The sequence below is a fragment of the Vidua chalybeata genome, chromosome 14, assembly GCF_026979565.1.
Source record: "Vidua chalybeata isolate OUT-0048 chromosome 14, bVidCha1 merged haplotype, whole genome shotgun sequence".
NCBI lineage: Eukaryota > Metazoa > Chordata > Aves > Passeriformes > Viduidae > Vidua > Vidua chalybeata.
The window spans coordinates 20,023,259-20,028,670 of NC_071543.1; the positions used below are offsets into that span (position 1 = coordinate 20,023,259).

At 40.7% G+C, this 5,412-nt stretch overlaps 1 long non-coding RNA gene across 1 annotated transcript; it reads right to left on the reverse strand.

Moving 5' to 3' along the window:
• LOC128795193 (uncharacterized) lies at nucleotides 1–4,368 on the reverse strand. The gene is made up of 4 exons (XR_008433430.1): nucleotides 4,199–4,368; nucleotides 3,508–3,609; nucleotides 1,979–2,137; nucleotides 1–1,250 (listed from the first exon to the last, which is right to left on the reverse strand). It is a non-coding gene; the product is annotated as an uncharacterized LOC128795193 (long non-coding RNA).
• Between the last annotated feature and the right edge of the window lie 1,044 nt (nucleotides 4,369–5,412).

A 5,412-nucleotide genomic window follows, 5' to 3' on the forward strand; every position in this document is an offset into this window, starting at 1 on the left:
TAATTGCTATGTGGGAGTTATTCACTGAAAGAACCTTTTGTATTTTGTATCACACATACCACTTCTAAGATGTCACTTCATTACTTTATTTTACTCCTCTGTCATGGGTACAGCTTAGTGTTCCACTATAGTAACAATAATTTTAAAATCTTTACTTGAGTGATACAGAGAAGGGCATTCAAAACAGAAACTAGGATTTGGCTGAGCAGGCAACTTACAGGTTTGAACACATTTGCTGAAAGAAACCCTCTCCTCAGAAGGTGAGGAAAGTTAAGTCTCTCTTGTGATGTCATGAAATGGAGTTTACATTCTGCGGTATTCACAGTAAAGCAACACTAAAGGGAAAACTTCCTTATTTCCAGCTCCAATGATAGTAGGGGTTTATCTGCTATTTCTCTGTTTGGGTTTGGTTCTGGAGTTTTTTTCAGGAGAGGTAATCTAAAACCTACATCATACATATGGATACCCCTTGAAGGTGAGAATTTCAGTTTTTATTGTTTCCTCATTCCATTTGAAAATACTGGGCAACATTTTCAAACATTTAGACATGCATCTATGTCTCTTTAGGAATCAAAGTACAAGTCACCAAGGACAGCATGTCTGAAAATAACATACAACTGAGAGGAATATCTGGGTCCAATTTCTTCATGTATAAGTTGGTCAAAGTCCATTCCAGAAAAGTAAGGAAAGATACTGATCAAGGACTCTAAATATCCATGCCTGGGACAGTCAGCCAACAGTCTCAAAAATATCACTTGTAACTCAGTGTTACAGGTATTGAATTCTGAGATAAGTATCAGAGGAAGATGGAAACAGAGGGCTATCAGGACAGTGGAAAGTGGGGAAAAAATAGGAGGACGAACTATGAATAGGGCTCAGGATGAGGAGTGTTGCCAATCTCTGTTTAACATGAGGACTAATCTGAGAAACACAGTGGGACCAAATCCTCTTGTGGTCAGTACTGCTACTCCTAATGAAGTCTAAAGTTGAGTCATGGGATGTTTTAGCTCTATAATTGTGTCCAGTGATAACTGTACATTAGAAGTAATTCTTTAGCACTATGTTTGTTTCTACAAGCCTCAAAAGGAACCATCATTAGATAAGCAGAGGAAAACAAATTCAGTATCAGTGTAAAAATCCTACTTTCTGTGGATAGTGCAACCCTGTGTCCATGGATAGTATTCTTTGTGAAAAAGGATGGTTGGTCTCATCATCTTCTGGAGATGCACTGGGGTTGCAATGGACTTCAGCTGTGGGAAAGATTTGGGAACATTTTTGCATTATAATAACTTGGTTTAAGGTGTTTAGAAAGAACCTGCCTATGAAGTTTTAATGTCTTTGGGGAAATAATAGAAATCAGCATTTTTTTTTCAAAAAAACAACTAGGAATGTTTGGTGCTATTCCTTTTTCAGAATACGGCCCTGCAACAATTTCTCCATCTTTGAAGGCAAAACCTTCCGCTGGGATTCTTCTGGTTTAAAAAGGCTCACAACATGACCTGTTTAGCTTTCCGTAATCCCCAACATCTTTGCTCTTTTGGGAATGCAATTCCAGTTAAAGAGCACCATAGTCTATCTCAAGACTACAGTGCTCCCTAGCTGGGAAGAGGTCCCATGTGAGTGTCAGTCGGCTGGCAGAGGGTAGAATATTCCTTAGGCGCCTAAGGTGGCAGCTGAGCAGGGAGCTTCTGTCGTTTTGGAGAAGAGCCATCCCAGGATGGCTCTTATTTTAAGAGCTTATTATTTTTAAGAGCTTATTATTTTAAGAGCTCTTATTTTAAGAGCTTTCTTATTTTCCCTAGTACAGCAAAAGCCATACTGTAACTTTGCCATTAATCCCCAAGCAGAAGCCCGGCACAGACAAAGCAGTGAAAGGTTTCCTCTTTCTTTCCATTAGTTAGGATTTGACTGTCACCATATGGAATTTATTGTGGTACGTATCAATTATAGTCTACGCAGTGTACGCAGTTTTTCTTACCAATCTTAAAATTTGTATCTGGAGAAGTCGTGGGAAGCAAATCTGCATTGAAAGCTGAACTTGTTCCATTAGAATGTAGACTCCACAAGGCCTGGGATGGTGATCTGTGGTTTAAATGCTTTGGCGTAGATCCAGCAGTTGCACCTGACCCACTCCAGTCTGAAATCAGAGAGTGGAAGGTGCAGAAATAAAATTCTGTATAGGTGCCACATCTCAAACTACCAGAGAGAAGAATGGTCTGTGCTTGCTTTCTGTACCATCCTTATTACTGCCTAGCGGCTGGGGGCCTCTGTGCCACACAGTTCCCAATGTTAATTTTTACATTAGCTCTATCATGCTTGTGCAGGTGAGGCTGGATACCAGCAATTCAGTCTTCTATTTCCCCTTGAGGACCCCGTCTAGTAATACTAATTTGATGAGGTCACACAGAAGGAGTCACACGAGGGGTAGGAATTGCAGCCTCATCCTCATTGCATCATACAACACTGAGCTGGCTCCTGCTCAAGGGAGAACAGTCTGCTTGCTAGTGAGGGCACTTGTGCTGAATTCCCCCTCTGCAAATGGAAAGCTGCCTCTTCCTCAGCCACACAAGGTGCACAGGATGCTGGTCACGAGACAAAGGTATTAATACCGGATTTTTAGCCTGGTTTCCTGAAAACCAACTGGTTAAGCTTCTCCTTTGTTATACCCATTCATAACATCATTTCATTTTTATAGACACACAGAGTTATTCAATTCTTCCACATTTCAGTAAAAAAATCAACATCACTGGAGTAGGCCAGAATAAGCCCATGCTATTCCTTGCTGAGCTGGCAAATAGAAGAATCTTAGAAAAATTAAGACTGGAAGGGAACTTTGGAGGTCTTTGTTCCAGCTTCATGCCCAGAGTTGGATCAAGTGGGTCTGGCATCTGTCCAACTAAATTTTGACTCTCCAAGGAGAGGGACTCCCCCCACCCTCTCTCTGGGCCACTGCCACCCAGCTAGAGAAAAAAAAAAAGTGTTTCCTTACAAATAATGTGAATTTCCATGGCTTGGGTCCATTGCCTCTTGTCTTCTTGCTGTGCACCTCTGAAAATCCATCTCTTTTCTGTAACTACCCCTCAGCCAAAGACAGCAAGACATCTCCCTTCTCCTTCCCATGCTGAGCAAATCCAGCTACCGCACATAAAAAATGACAACTTGTATGCCCAGTATTCTGCATAAATTTCAGAATCTCAGCTTTATGAAGACTGGAAAGCCACCAAAAATATGGCTCACATAAGGGAACACCGAATGGCACGTGAGAACAGAATTAAGAGATCGAGATGAAATAGGTTTTGGAAATCCGCAGGTTTTACTGCATGCTATCACCCTGTTATCATATCACGAGCAGTAAATGCAAGAGGATAAAGACCTATTAAAGAACAATTATCCAATGCAATGCAGAAGGGCTGTTGAGAGGAGCCTTATTTCTTAATGCAGAACAAATGTGACACCAGTAGCAGACAAAGATTTATGAGTCAATGAATAAATCCCTTCAGTGCTTACCAGAATAACTACTCAGACGAAATCTTCCCCAGCAGAAGTGTACTCGGCACTGCTTCACTACTTCATCCTTCATTAGGCAGTGAAACACAAAGATAAAGAACCCTAAAGAAGAAAGGAGAGATTCATGAGTTTTCACGTGTGTTCTCCAACCTGCTGCCCCTTTTCTAAACTTCTGTCATGCCTCTGATACCAATGTGTTCTGTGTGGGCAAAGTGTCCCTGGCCCAGCACCAGGATCTTGAAGATCTCTTCCAACCCAAGCCACACTACTATTTTATAATCACGTTGGCCCAGATTTGCACTGACTTCTTCGTGCATATGAAGTGTAATAGGAAGAGTTTTCTGCAGATTTGGTTTAAGAATAATCTGCAAGTCAATGGGGATTCTATCAGCCGTTTTTATGCCCAGATGAAAAGGATCATGCCAGTTCCTGACAAGGTGCATTTACTGGGACCTGTGTTTCCAAGGCATGAATTTATGTCTTTAATAGTCTACCTATCACAGCAACTTATCTAAACGGCACTGTCATCCCACTGCAACAGAGCTTTCCTTTTAAAATAGCTAAAGCCTCTAATACAAAATCAGTATCAGTTCTCCTCTTCCCCCATGCTTCAGTGACATGATATTACAGATGTATTGTTATTTCACATCCCTAAAAGTGTGTTTATAGCACTACTCCATTCAGAAATTACCTTGCAAGGTGTTAAAAATGCTGAAGAGATACAAGAAAAATATCCTCGCTGCTCCCCAGGCAAAAAAGGCAAAGCCCCAAGTTAAGCCCAAAAGAAACATCAGGCTGAAAGCACTTTTGAGATCTTGGAGAACACCCCGTTTCCAGAGTCTGGATGTATTTTGTGTCCTTGTTTTCACAGAGTGAACTTGAAGGAGAACAGTGATGAACATGGCTGTATTCATCAAAAATATTAAGAAGAAATAGGCCACAACAGAGACATAGAACACTGTGTTGTCCTGGATCCAGCAACTGCAAGAAAGGGAGGTATGTATTCAATAAGGAGTTTTGTGAGGGGGAAACTCAGGAAGCCTGGTTCCCCAAATAAGCATACTATATGGTTATCCAACGCCTAGTTAGGGGCATTCCCTAGCACTCGTTATTTCTCCCCAGTGAGGACATTCATAGAACGCCTGCACTTGCCCTTTTTTATGGATGTTATGGAAATTTGGTAACTTCAAGACATGGATATTTCTGGCAAATTCAGGTAAACCTGATGATTGTTTCACAACTTAATAATGTATAAACACAAAGACACGCTGCCTTAGGAAAACCAAGTTGAATATGACTTATCTAGGGGTCTAAGTAATAGCATGCCACTGGTTAGCTTTTCCTTAGGCATAAATTAGTGAATTTTACTTCTTTTTTTCTTTGTGTCTTTTTGTTAAAGATTGGAAACAACTTTCCCTCTGAGGGGAAAGCTGTGACACATGTGACACTCTGAGGTGTCACATGTGTGTGTAGCCTCTCTGATGGGAGAAAATTCAAATACTCCAGGTAATCTTCACCAACAAGTGATTGTGCCAAACAAGAAGCAGGTGAAGAAATGGAAGCATTCTTTGCTATAAAAGCATTTTAGAAAAGGATGAAAGAAGGCAGTGTTTTCCCACTGGAAAAGAGAAGAGGTTGAGACGATTGAAATAAAACTACTTGAAATTATGATGAGACAGCGATGTGAATTGACATTAAAAAAAAAAAAAAAAGCACAGAAGGAAATGTACAAAATACTGGAGCAATTATTGTGCCTTTAGATTTTACCAGAAACCCAGAACATGCAGAAGCACATACAAATATCCCATTAGACTGCATTAATGCAACAAAAGCAATTCACAGAAACAACAAATGCAGTTGACTGGCAGAAACCCTCCCTGTCCTCAAGCCAAGTTCAAATTACTC